At 38.6% G+C, this 14,976-nt stretch overlaps 1 protein-coding gene across 7 annotated transcripts in view; it reads left to right on the top strand.

The window, feature by feature from the left end:
• Positions 1 to 14,976, top strand: part of ZNF385D (zinc finger protein 385D) — a 426,940-nt gene that overhangs the window by 34,121 nt on the left and 377,843 nt on the right. The window lies entirely within an intron of this gene.

Raw genomic sequence — 14,976 nt, 5'->3', positions numbered from 1 at the left:
AGTTAAAATTGCTATCCGGAGGCATGCTAATTGTCTTCTATTCTCCTGTTGAAATGTTCTCGCAGCAGCTTGAAATAACATTAAGTGAGGCTCCTGAAAGACTTTTAAATGTGTAGTAGTAATTGTTTGAACTCCAAAAAACTAGGGGGAGATTACAGCAAAAGCCTGCTTTTTATAGCACAGTTGGATACCAAGGCTTTACTCTTGTATGTCTGCTCTGGTCTTTCCATTTGTTCATGGAGTTAAGGTATTTACACAGCTGTGAAATCATTTTGAGGTGTATTTATTTAAGATCTTCTCTAAGGAGTAGCCTCCTGAGGTGGGGAACTTGTTTTTTTGAGAGCCCCAGTGAGATACCAGTTATCACGGGTTCCTTGAGCATCCTTCATCTCGACACAGTGCAGGCTATATAGTACACTGAATTCTGTTCAAATGCAGAAAAAGACAGTTTTGAATGTGAACCACATTTGCGCTACTTTACACAGCAGGGGCAGCTGTTTTAAGGATGCTGAAGTTCACAGTTCTTAACATGACATCTGAGAGGTACTGCATCAAAGCCAGGCAAAGTACATTAAGTGTTCACGGAAGTATCAGTAAGTGTGTAACCTGCTGTGGACCCTTTTAGAGAGTGCAACATATTTTTTGCTCTGCAGCGCTAACTGGAGATGTCCTTGTGTTTTATGAGTGGAGATACTGAAATTCTATTTGAGTGTTGTGTAATAGCACAAAGATAGTGGAGAAATCTTGCATTTGTTGCTTCCTGTGAACTTTTTTTAAGGCCTCCAGTCAATCTGAGTTTCAATATCTCACCACCTGTTCAGCTTGCTTCAGAATTGTTATGTTCAGCACTTCCACAGCATTTTGCTTTAGGAATGAAACTAAAACTAATAAAACCCAGGCAAATTTCATGATGGAAAAGCTGTTACAGCCTCGTTGTATACCATAGCAATAGTTCTGACAACAACTGTATTTGAAGAGTTCCAGATTTGTATTCCAATCTAGTAGTGTATTTTCTATGACGAATCTATTAATTATATGTATGCATTCTTGTTCTTCACTAAAGATGATCGATTTATTCTGTCCTAGTAGTAAAGACTTCTGTATTTTGATACTGAAAATTGTGGGTTCTTTTCCTTGAGTCACCACTGAGGCTGTATAGCTAGCATATGTAATATGTTTAAAAACTGATAAACACCATTTAGATAGCACTTACTTTTTTTCTGTCTCTCTCTCTCTGCTTCCAAATATATGTTTCTCTTTCAAAAGCAAAATGTAATTATTTGGTGCCTAGAGAAACACCCAAGACAACGTAGAAGTTTGGTGTTCTGATAATTTGATGGTGATGTTGACTGAAATTTTTCATATCCCTCATATATAAAGTTGTATATGAAGCATAATTTGGAACCCTGTATATTATGTAATTTGCAAGACAACAGATTTGTGATCAATTATGGATGTTATTGTAACAATTGAATACAAATATGGCGATTTTTTTGTTATGGTCCTAGGTGAACACTTCCTGCTTCCCCTGCCTTTCTTCTCTCCCTCCTCCCCAAGATGGAAAGGATTGTACCACACAATTTAATAGATTCTAGTTAAGATACATTTTATAAAGAGTCTCACAGTAATGCTTTGAGCCCTTCAGAAACAAATGTGCATATGACAGTATGCGAAAATTGATGAGTGATCACATTTTAATGGATGTGGGGTTTCCTAGCATGAATAGGAAAGAACAGAGAAATTTGAAAAGAAAATGGTGTGATGGCATAGATTGTGCTATTGGTGGTAACTGAAGGGCAAATTTGAGAAAGCATTTGTTTTCTTGAATAGCTCTGCTAATTAAGTTGAACCTAAATGGACTCCTTTGAATCTCTTTGGTGGGAGAGATACAACAGTTACTAATGGCTAATGCATGAATGTGTTTTATCCAATAGCTGATGCAGGGGATGAAAAAGCTCGTTGAAATATATTTGCTGGTTGTAGGTAGAGAAGAATTAATTACAAATTTTAATTCTTATCTGAGAACTTATACCTTGGAATTTATAGCATGGCTAAAGTTAACTACAATTTGTTTGAAAAATCATATGACAAGCAGGAAACTGTTAGCTCCCTTGAAAGCATTTACTAACCAAAATGTTAAATTCCTCTCTTATAGTTTTCTAACTATACTGCAGAAATATAGAGAGTTTAATTTCTCAAGTTTAAATTAAAAAAAAACCCAAGCCAACAACCCAAACCCCAAAACACTTGGGCATACACAGTCTAGCCTTGCAATGGGATCACTCTGGGTACAATGTATTTTAAGTTTGTTATTGATATATCTAGCTCATAAACCAGCTTGAGGTAATTCCCAGTGATTGTGATGACTCTTTAATTATGAGAGCAAAGCTAATCAGCTGAAAGCTGTCCTCTTGCTGATTTTTGCCAAGCATTTGTCTTGACACCATCAGATGCTTTTTTTTCCTATTTTTTTCAATATATATTTCAAGCCAGCAAAAACCTTATGAACCGTCTTCTGTTGAAGAAACTCAGTTGGTATGACGCTGTGAGTGACTTGTTTATGGCAGTACCAGTAAAACGGTTGGCAGCTCTTGGAATGCAATTCTGTAGTAGTAGGTTGTCTTACGGAAGAGAGGGTATTAGCTAGTTGGGGGAGCAGTGAGGGAAGGGTCTTTATTGAGCACAAATGTATCAGGCCTGCTTTGTTAAATACAGCATATATTTTCAAGTGTTTATTGTATAATTACCTTGATTAGATGAGAAAAAAAGTGCCTGGAACTAATCAAAGAGGTACAATTTATTGGTTTTATAATGTTTTCTTTTTCCCCTTGTGGCATGCAGGTGCTTGGTTTGAGTGTGAGGATGGTGGTGCTTATCCTCTATGAGGTTTGATTAATATCTAACTCTGCATCATGGAAGGAGCTAATCAGGTATTCAATTGGCTAATTTGCTTCTCAATTTGATTAGGAATATACTAATCACTTAAAATCAATGTGAAATATGTTTAAGGTTTTTGACTTAAAAGTTACAACCATCTTTAAGGTGGAGAGGTGGGAGGATCTGCTTACTACTAACAGTTTGATGCAGCATTAAGTCTGTGGCAGCTGCAGCTTTTCCAAGAGTACCAGAGAGAAGAGAGGAAGCTCAGAAGCAGATGCTTCAGGACTTGCTGTTACAGGCTGCACTTGAACTTGTGTCCCTGGTGCCTGCTGCTTTTCCTAGTCAAGAGCTCATTTACCTAGTCAAGAGTGAAAGTGAGAAAGCAATATCCCCCTTGCTCAGCTGATTACTTCTGTTCTCACTCTTGGGATTTCAGTGGGATTTCCAATTTGTAGGTGTGGTTTGGTTTTTTTTTTTATTTATTTTATTATTTTTTTTTTTACATATCCTGACTGTAGAAAATCTTAATTTTAGTATTTAATTTTGCTTCATGACAGGTGTCACTGAGAAGGTGGCAACATGTGAAATACTGTCACCAGTGGTGTTGGGCTTTTTCTTCACACTGTTGACAGGTACTGCTACTTGGAGAAATGGAGCTGTTTCTCTTCATAGGAGAAGCCTTTGCTGTTCATCCTGTGTGTTTCCTTTTTCTGTTAATGGTAAAACGCTCTCTCCTAATCAAATTAAAACTTGCTTCCTCTGTTGTTTTTCTCTTCGCTTGATAAGAATTGGACAATGCTTGGCCACTGCTTTTGTTATACATAGATTTTCACTATGTTTGCTCATTTACTGATGCTCAGAGTGCATTATGAAGCCTGGACTCTATTAAAATGAATGGCAAGAGGAGATGTAGTTGAGCCCTTGTAAACATAATAAAAGTCAGAGTTAGCTGCAGATATGCAGCTTTATTTATTAATAATGCTTTCTGCTGTTACAAATCTGTAGGGGTATCTCTGCTATGGCACAAAGGCTGTATTTAAATCCAGATAGGGAAGTAAACTAGAAATTAAGCTACTAAGTCTATGCGCTTCCCATTTATGTTGTTGTGTAAATTAATGAAACCAAAGTCAGATGAGCCATCTACTGAAGACATAAGAGACCAAACTGCACACCTCTGTGAGACAACTTGTTAAAATAAGAATGTAATGGACTTCATTACATTAGTTGCTTTTTGGTTCAACTTTAAAAACATAAACCAGCATTTTAATTATTATTTAATCGATATTTAATTTCCACTTAAACAATTTTGTGCCTTCAGCTCTTAGATGTCTCATCTGTTCACTTGTCCATTGCCTGGCCATGTTTGCAGTGGTAATTAGCTGAATGTTGGTTTGAATAAGAATAAGGAATTTGTAGTTGGAGGCTGAAGGTGTAGTAAGGATGGCAACAATATCTGTGAAGGTGTTCCCTTTGTTTGTCTTTATATAATGAGTAGGGGAATTGATGTATCCCCATCTGCTTCAAGTAGATTTAATATCAGCAGTAGCAAAAATTTTCTTTAAAACCGTGTTTGACTAAAAGCCAACACATTCTGGCCATGTGTTTATCAAAACAGTAAAAAGCCTGGGACCTGAATGATAAATATTGTGATAATTGTTTTTCATATGTCACCTTCTAAAAGGCAATATGAATTTGGCTTGTGGATGACGGAAAAAAGTAATTTTAAAATGTAGGAACATGAATTCTGAAGTTATGGCAGTCTTCAGCTGCCTCTGCCTGACTAGTTCAAATTAAACATTATTTGCAGGCCTTCTCTAAGGAGTGGGCATGCAGAATACAAGAATGCATTTTAATATTTGATGATAATTGAACAACCCTCATTTTTTTCCCCACCTTTTGATAGTATGTGTCTAGATAGAAGGGTGAGTGTGAATTTTACCTTGAGCTGAGTTTCAAAAAGTCTGAAAGTGTTTGTATTTCATTCTCCGTTTTAGTCAGATGACCCTCCTAAGTTGAATAGGGCAGACATAGAAAAGCATCACTTTTCCTAGTCAAGAGCTCCTTGACTTTACCTCCACAAAAGTCTAATGACATTTCCATAAGGAACCTGATCTTGTTCTGCTCTGTAACTGCAGAAGACTTTGCTAAGATGATGTTCATGACCTTTGATTATTTTTTGGCACAATATCCATGAGGGATTACATTCTTAAGTTAGAGCAAAGTTTGGATGCTTTGGTTTCATGACAGGCCGAAGTGTTTTTTGGGATCAGTGTGTCAGGACAAACCTAGAGAAAGAGAGACTATGGCTAAGCCAAGGCTGCTTCAAGGGCTGGCTGAGCAGTGTTTTACTTGCAGAATAAGTATATTGCTAAGCTCCGAACGTGAAGCCCCCCCTTTGCTATGAATACATAAGGTGATATTCCTCTGGGAATATTTGTTTGACTTCATGAATATTTAGTTTACAATGTGTTTTGAATGCATTGTTACCATATTTCCATTTTAAATACTGCCATTAACAAAAAAGAAAAGAGGATGGCATAATAAGGCAGGGGAGTGTGTGTCTTTATGTATGCTCAATTAGCCTTAGCAACTATTAATTTATGGCCAGATTGTGGCACTAATACTCACAGATGGAGCAGGATATTGTGGAAAGGTTCTGCCCAAATGGCTGAGGCTGCAGGCACTTTCTCATTGGGAGGAAAAATGAGGAGAGGATATTCCCAGTGTGATTTGGTAGTGCCTGCAGTGTGGTAAGTTCCGTACCTTTTAACTGCAGTGTTACTAACCATGAAAAACAAACAGTTCTCTGGTTCAGACCTTGTATTTCTTCAGCCTGTTCTGCCTGTCAGTAGGGGTGCAGGGTGCTGACGATTCTGCTCTTTCCAAAGAGTATAACAGCTGGGAATCAGACTTGTGCTGTCTCTTGTTACTCTTTCCATGGTGTTTCTACAGAAAAAAACCCAAACAAATGGAATTAAAAACTCCACAACCCTGAAAACCAGATCTGGGCACATCACATGGCTTTCTGGCAAACAGTCAAAAGAGTATTCCGCTTTGTGGCATTCCTTTCTGTCGTGGTTTAAACCCAACCAGTTTACCCACAGTAAATATGCAGTTGCCTACTGGTGCTCAAATGGCATGTGATAATGAATTTTCCCAGAGAAATGGCAATGTCATTGCAGCCTTCTTAATAAAGGGGTAGCTTTAGATAATCAGGAGTATGTTACTATTATGTAGAATTAAAAATATATTTCCTATGGTGTTAGGCTCAAAGAAATGTGAGACTTTCATTAGGTTGTTAATAAATCTGCCTGCTCCTTCTGAAGAGCCAGAGACTGTGGTAATGGCTTTCAAAATGCTGCTGACATCAGCCCAGTAGTTCTTGCCATGACTGAAAGAGCAAATAGTTGCCATTTAATTCTAATGCAGCGAGATAGCCTGGAGCTAAATAATACATTTTTGTTAGTAATTATTTAGCACAATCCCAAAGTGAAAAATAAATTTACATATGACTTGTCTGTTTTCGAGTATCTTTCTTAAAGGGTATATGGGAAAACAGAAGGGAAAATAACTCCCAAGAGGATGGTCTGTTTGCATTATTTCAACTTTTAACATTATCATAAGCCTTTAAATAAAAATGAAATCTAAATAAGTTACAAGTTTTAAACATTAAGGACTCCTGCATGCAATATTTAACAATATTCCATCAAAGATACTACCTTTTCATGTGAATATATGAAGACAAAACCACTTCCCTAGGTCCTTAGGTACAGAACTCCTGTGATGGTTTTCATTAATATTCAAGTAATTGAACATATGCATTGAAGGCTGTGTGAAATTCCTCCTCTTCTCACTCAGTAAATTAAAAAAAAAATACCAATCTTTGTGAATCAATTTTTATATAACTTTAAAATGCAGCACTGGTTGTGTTGAACTGAAAGTAAAATGCAATGAAGGTTTGTTTGCAGGTGATGTGAGACCTGCTCTGTGCTATTGTGAGCACTCCAGTCACCACTTCCAGTGTTAGCATGCTGGAGGCCTATATTCAGTGTGACTCTGGAAAATCCTGAAAACAACTGTACTGATGAGTAGCATTTTTCTTCAACAAACTCCTTCAGTGGAAAGTGCTGTTCCTGAGTTTTTATGCTGTATTGCTCCTCTTGTATTTTATTTTATTTTTGCATCCCTTTGGTTTGGTTCCTCCAAGCTGGCACTGGTTGTACCAGAATTGCAAAGTTTCTACTCTTGTCCCAGTATTGCAGTGCCTCATTGTCAAATGTTGATGCCACAGTATGTATTAAACAGGATAGCACAACATCACTTTTCTCTGACCCTTCTCACACATGTGTTGTTTCACTGGCTAATAAGCATTTCTTATGAGGAAAGGCTGCGAGAGCTGGGGCTGTTCATAGAATCAAAGAATGGTGTGTGTTGGAAGGGTCCTTAAGGATCATCTAGTTTCAACCCCCCTGCCACGAGCAGGGACACCTTTCACTAGACCACGTTGCTCAAAGACCCATCCAGTCTGGCCTTACTTCAGGGATGAGGCAGCCACAACTTCTCTGGGCAACCTGTTCTAGTGTCTCACCACCCTCATAGTGAAAAAAAATTTCCTTATATCTAATCCAAATCTACCCTCTGTCAGTTCAAAGCCATTCCCCCTTGTCTTGTCACTACATGCCCTTGTATAAAGTCCCTCTCCAGCTTTCTTGTAGGTTCCCCTTAGGTACTGGAAGGTCTCCCCAGAGCCTTTTCTTCTTCAGGCTGGACAAGCCTGACTCTCATAGGACAGGTGCTCCAGCCCTCGGAACATCTCTGTGGCCCTCCTCTGGACTCGCTCCAAGAAGCCCACATCCTTCTTGCACTGGAGGCCCCAGAGCTAAACAGCTGTTCAGCCTTGAAAAGAGAAGGCTTGAGGGGGATCTTATCAATATGTATAAATACGTAAAGTGTGTAAAGAAGATGGAGCCAGGTTCTTTTCAGCAATGCCCAGTGATAGGACCAGAGGCAACAGACATAGTAGGCTCCATAGCTGAACATCAGGAATCATTTTTTTTTCTGTGAGGGTGACCAAACACTGGCACAGGTTTCCTAGGGAGGTTGTGGAATCTTTTATCCTTGAAGGTATTCGAAAGCTTCTGGACATGGTCCTGGGCAGCTGACTGTCGGAGGCCCTGCTTCAGAGGGGGGATTGGACCAGATGATCTTCAGAGGTCCCTTCCAGCCTCAGCCATTCTGTGATTCTGTGAAATGCTTGATCTGGTGTGTTACAGCTTTGGCTTTATAGTTGTTTTTCGTTTGTGTTTGAGTTTCAGGCAAAAAAGAGGGGAAGAAAAAAAAGGAAGCATTAAAACAAACCTGGCAGGCCTTGTTTAAACAGATGGATTGAACGAGAAGAGAAGCATAGTCCTTTGGGTTAGCTGGAGCTGTAGATCTTAGTCCTCTGAGAGTGGGGAAGAAGTTAAATCCAGGGCTTCCAAATGAGCTCATGGCCTAGTTTGTCTGATCTAGGCATACTCAGCAGTTGCTGACTGGTACTGGAGAGGCAGCACAGGGACCTCAGAGTGGGAATACACACTTGCCAGATCTGAGAGCTGCTGAAGCTGCAGTTGCCTCCAGCTCTTCCTTGGCACATTGACTGTAGATAAATGGGGAGACTAATTATACCCAGTCAGGGTGTAGGCTGTCGGTCCCACCATCTCCTCCTTCACCTGCAGCCTGCTGTCTGTTACGACTGAGTGGATAGCTCTTGAATTTGAAGGAAGGCTTACATGAATGTTTTGTGTGCTGCTTAGTTCTAGTGTAAATGAGCTTGTCTTTATAGAGACCTTTTTTGTTCTTGGGTGCCTTAGTATGCAGCAGTGATTGCTGTTTTCCCTTAGGAGAGGTGATGAGGATGCTTTTATCTTTCTGAGGCAATCTAATGTAAAGCAGATGAGAAGAATAACAGCAATTATAAATGCTTCCTTTGATACCTATTATTTTTATTGATGATGCTTAAAATTTACACACAGAATAATGTTTCTGTGACTTTGTGTTAAGACTTTTAAAGTCGAGTTTTCATTTGGAGATTTTATATTGGTGAGTGTGTGCCTTTGCTAATTTTTTACAAACTGAACCGCAGCGTTAAAATAGTCTGTTTACATTGACAAGCGAGGGTAAATCAGGTTGTAAAGGCTGCCGAGCTGAAGGTTTTGTTTTTAAATATTGATTTGGACTGGCTTATTCTGAGATGAGTGCGTATGGGGGAGATGGTAGATTCAACCAGTTTGAATCTAGCCTTGAACTATGATTCATAGTAATTAGATTATTAACATTTGCTACTAAAATACATATGATTATATTTAGCTCCATTCATTCTTAAGATGGCCCATTAGCAAGCAGGCAGTCCTCAGCATGCTCCTGGAGGTTTCTGAAAAGATGTGGCATTTTATTGTAACACTGAGGAAAGGGGAAGCACAGCATGGTTCAGGCACCTGTATGATTGTGGCATTTGATTCTTTCTTTTAATTGGCTTGCCTTGGGATTGACTTGCTTTTCAAGAGAGTCACATTTGGAGAGTAAGGGAGCTAGATTGTCCTCAGGTAGTGGCCCTCAGCATAGAGTTGAAGGCCTAGTGCTGTTTGCCACTTCACAGGGACAAGTCAGACATACAGGTTAAAACTGGGACAGCCCGAGCACTGTTTTAGTTACTTCGTTACCAGCTGCAGTATTTGCTAGATGTGAGGTGAAGGAATTATCTTTGTCCACTAAAACTCCAGACAATTTAATCTTCCTACAGAGTAAAGATGAGAAACAATTCACTTGGGTTTGGTCCTCTGTAGTGAGGCTGCATGTTACTGCTGACTTGGAAGCGTGGGCTTACTGATGGTGTGGAGTCACAGGATTGAAATGCCTTCTCAGTCTGATCTTTATCAAAGGCCAGGAAGATCTGAAAATGGTTGTTCCTTATCATGGCTAAATTATACGTTGCATAGAATACCTAAGACTTACTGTTTTATATATTTTGACTTCTTGACTTGTAACCATTTAACACCTTGAATCCGTGTTTTTTTCTGAGTTAGGCTTTAATTCACAGACTAATAAACTTTTTTTAAAAATGGCATGTTACTGGGTTACCATCTAAGTCATGCTTCTCAAGTACATGATTTATGCAGAAGTGTGTTGTTTCTAATCGATTACATGCCTTTCTGCATGCTAGTAATGACTTCATAATTAGAGCAAATAAAAATACATTAGATTTCAACAAGTAGTAAATAGTGCTGTAGGATTTATGGTGACTTACACCAAAGGTGTTAAATCCTCTAAGGAAGTGGAACAAGTAGGTAAATTAATGATACTGAGTGACATCTAATACCTTGAGAAACTAATTCCGAAAATAGATTAATATAATTATGGATTTTATCCATGATATGCTGCTAAAAGCCAAGGAGCTATCAAAAAGAATACTGTATAGTGGCATGCTTTCAAGTTATTTCTTTCAGTAGATCTGACAAGCTTTCTGTAGCTAGGCTGGAGACTAACTGTGGAAGCCCTCAGCAGCCAACGTCTTCCTCTCGAGGTACAGAAAGATGGCATCATTTATCACAGGCTGTACAATGGGTAATGGCTATAGTGAATGAACTGGTGACCAGTTGCCTTCTCTAGCTGGAGGGTGTCATCTCTTAAATGTCTCTGCATGGCATACTGCATGGAGCTGGGATCATCAAGCTGCATGCAGGTGTATTGATTTTTCAGATGCTTGACAACTAGGAAAAGAATTGAAGCACTGGAATTAAGATAAATGGCAAAAAAAGAGTTGTTATTATAAATACCCTTGCTTTTTTATATATATACTGCCAAACAGTAGAAGCCTGTAGCAACTGAAATATTAGTGTTTTATGCCTTATGTGTAAGCTTCCAGTATTCTGCAGTTTTTTGCTGTTATTTGAAGGCTGGTGCTAAAAGGGGAGGGGAATGAAATTATTTCTTAGGCCATTTTTTCCTAGAACATTTTTCCCCCCTCTCCCAAATCTACATAAAGTTTTAGCTATTGTGTTTTGAGATAGTGCAACTGGAATCGAGTCAAGACAGCATTCTTAATGTGCGCATCAGATCTCCCATCTCACCACAAGAAGAATAATCCTTCAAAATTCTAGGTCCAGAGCTTTGTTTCAGGTGATGTCAAAGTAATTGAGTATATCTGTATGGATTTGTGTCACTGTTAAATGCAGTATGTGTATTTGTGACATATTTCAAAGTGTTTGCATTAGAAAATCCTGGCACATCCAGATGTTTGCTCTATTTTCTTGCCTGTGCCTATGGGAAAATATGGTCATGGTTAAATGGCAGATTCTTTTGTTTATCTAGTTCTAACTGGAAAAAAAATAAATGCGTAGGCCTGCTACAGGGCTTTCTCTCTGTAGAATGGCATTTTCTGGCCGTACAACTTGCTTTTACTGAAGGATTCACTGGTGTCCAGAGCAACCCACAACATGACCTTGCCGGTGCAGTGTAACTCCTTAGTTAGGCTCCTTCCGCCTTGGTCAGACAGCATGGATTCATTTTTCAGTTGAGGTAAGAGGTTGGAAATACAGCAACAGACCTGTCCAGTTATGTCTGTGTAGGGGGACTGAATGGCTCTTCTGTCTTGCTGGGCTCTGCAGTGTCCCCTCTGAAGACTCGTATCAACCTGGAGAGAAGTTGAGGGAGCTGGATGCTGCTGGAACTGCTGCCCACTTTCACAACCATTCAGCTAGTACTCACCTCCCATATCTGACTGCTGCCTGCTGTGTTCCACTGCCGTACCTGGTTGCAGGTGGTGAGTTTTAAGAGATCTGATGGAAACTGGAGACCGAAGATGAGACATGACAGGCCATGTGTTCTAGAGTACCCACTCTAGTTGTTGCTTGGGAATGGGAAAGTGTTACTCAAGTAATGTGTTTCCTCTCATATGCTCAAGGGCACCCTGTAAAAAGAAGGCTGTGAGTGTTCTGGAACTATGGCTTGAAGCAGGATTATTGTAGTAAAAATTTACTCAGTATTTCAGCTGTTTTCTGTTCCAACACCATCTCTGGGCAGCTGAGATGAGATTTCAGTAATTTTAAAATACATTTCATCAAGATGCCTTTGGGAAGCTTCCTGAGATTTCCTGGTAATTTCATTAAGTAACTCTGCTGTTAGTTATGCACAAATTTTATTTGGATGGACTTTATTAAATGGCCTTTGACTTGATATTTAAGTAGAAAAAGCTGCTTGTGGCATTTGAAAATGTTCAGGTTTGGTTGTTTTGTTTGTGGGATTATTTTTTTTAAAGTTTGTAATTAAGTTTTATGACCAGACTTGCAGTTATTTCTCCTCTGCTTGAGTATGTGTACCTAGAACTGTATTTTCATTTTTAGCTCCATTATGTTTGTTTCTGTACTTAAAATCCTCTGAAAGTTTTCTCAGGTATCTAGAATATAGCTGTTTTAAAAGGTTCATTTCATGAAACTGAATTGTTTTTTAAAGTGCATGTGTGGATTTGCGTAATCAGCTCTCTGAAAGGGGTCTAATCTTTCGTGTTGTTCATGAACAGTGTCTTATACAATTTTGCCTTCTATTCTGATTTGGAGCTTTTAGACAAATAATGTAAATGCCAGATTTAGAGTTATTAATGGCCAAGGTTAAGAAAATGAAAATTTTATGTGCCTGACATTTTTGAACTCCCATGTTCTCAGCAAATCCCAAATCTACTGAGCAGCCGTGGTGAAAGTGAGAAACCATTACTAATTAGATTAAGAAAAAGTTAGCATGCTTCAGGCAGGTTGATTATGTGGGCTATTTAAATGGCTGTTTGATGGTAGGTGTGCATTTTATTTCTCTGGCAAAAAGATGCATGTAGTAGAGCCCGGAGTGCTTTTGAGTGTCAGGATGGGAAACGCATACATTTTTTTGTTTGTTTTGTAGCGTATGTGAGGCAATATCCGTTAATTTATATTGAAAGTTACGGAACAGAATTAAGGGGAAAACAAATGCAAGTTTTCTGATACTTCAGCTTGCAGTGAAAAATGCAGCTAATACACAATTATGGGAAGCAATAAGTGTGCCTTTTGGTTTTCTGGTTTTTAATAGCTAATCTTTGAGGGAAAATGCCATCTTCACAATAAACAGGTATAATGGGGGGGGGGGGGGCGGGTGTGCAAATTCTAATTTTAAAACTGCCTCTGACCCTTAGCTCATTGTGGAGAATATAGCTCCAACCATATAACAGGAGACTAAGATTTAAATGTACATCCAAGCAAAATGTCCTTAACCTTATAGATATTCTTGTGATCTTGTCTTGAGAATTGTCTCCCTCATAATTATTTCAGTCTTATTGGAAGATTCCAGACCTTCCTGTGTTTTGTAAAACTAAATTCTTCCAAATGTCCATATAGGGCTTTTAAAAGGGGAAATAACTTTCTTTTACTTGGGGATTTCTGCTTTGTTTCTCATCTGGTTTTATCCGTATTTATGTAAATAGTAGCTTCTAAAGACAGACTCTTTTCAAAGCTTTGGCCTGTGTATAAAATCATTAGTACATTCTGAGAAGAATTCCAGAGTATTCTTATCTTTTTATATACGTATCTACATGTAAAATATGTTTATATATATGTAATCTAACAACTCCTGAAATGATATATGTTTATAATATATATACAAAATTTAGGAACTATATATATAAATTTATGAAATTTATACCTAGACAACAAGGTAGACTTCTAGTTACTTTTGATAGCATGTAAAATATCAGAGAAATGTTACTATTTGGGCCTTTTTGTCTTGCTGTCCAAACAAAATAGACATGAATTTTTTTTGGGCAGCAAACAAAATGTTTTTGTGCTTTCCCCCTGTATGTATTATAATATGGCCTGCTTTCCTCTTGACTGTCCCTATTAAGTACATTTTTCTTATCTTTTTTGAGTGCTATATTCAGGAAAAAATGCTAGATATTAAATCAGATAAAAGGTGAGACAGTATTTTTGTATTTGTATTTATTTATTAAATATAAATATTTTAATTCCATTAATAGATCTGGAATTGAGAATGGTGCCGGAAATTTGGAGAAGGATAGCAGTGGTGAGAAGAACAGTCTAGAGATAAAATTTGGTTCAGGAAATAGGTTTTACTATCCCTAACACAGAGCTGAACCAATATTGATTATAGAAACTTGGCACTTTTGGATTTCTACATGGCCTGGTACTGTATTGGAGTCCCTTGGTTGTTTGCCTATTGTTTTGAAGTACTGTCCTTGTATTGAAACCTTGCTCTGCTATCATCTTTACCCCATTTTTCTGTTCTTCACCCTTTTGCTGAAAACATTACTCTGTATAGGGCTAATTTGACTGTTAAGAATAAGCTACATTGCAATATTTTTAGTACTTCAGTAATCGTCATCATGGCTTGACTTCGTGAAGCAGATTTGGGAAGGGCTTTACCCATGCTTACGAGAAGCGTGCTGATGACTAAGAAGGCCAATGTGGGATAGGCAAATCGGTTGCAAAAAGCACAATGAAAGTTCTCCTTGGGTGGTATAGGCGGGGCGTGATTCTTTCTACATTGTCTTTTCTGCTTGAGGCTAGTTCTGCGTGTGTTCTCAAAGGAGACAACAGCATTATGTATGGTGTGTCTTCAAGTCTCCCAGTTGGAGGCCAAGGTGGACCACTGATGTTAGTCAGTATGACCAAGGCTATTGTTTCAGGGGGTCCTTATATCTTTTCTTTGGGGCACTTCTCTTGCGGCAACCGGTGGCAAGTTCACCGTAAAACACAATCTTAGATAGGCGATGATCCTTCATCCTAGAGACGTGCCCTGCCCAGCGCAGCTGCAATTTCATTAATATGGCCTTGATGCTGGGCCCCTGCCTGTTCAAGGACAGTGATATTTGACACATAGTCAGTCCAGTGGATGTTTAGAATTGTACGGAGGCAGCGCCGATGGAAGCGTTCGAGGAGTTGCAGGTGATGGCGATAGATAACCCATGATTCAGACCCATATAAAAGAGTAGACAATACAATGGCTCTATAGACACTAACCTTTGTACTTCTCTTCAGGTGTTCTGAAGGCTCTATATGCTTTTGCTATTCTGTTGTCTAT

The sequence above is a fragment of the Lathamus discolor genome, chromosome 2 (assembly GCF_037157495.1).
Source record: "Lathamus discolor isolate bLatDis1 chromosome 2, bLatDis1.hap1, whole genome shotgun sequence".
In the NCBI taxonomy this organism is placed as follows: Eukaryota; Metazoa; Chordata; class Aves; order Psittaciformes; family Psittacidae; genus Lathamus; species Lathamus discolor.
This window is presented reverse-complemented; position numbering and strand designations above follow the sequence as displayed.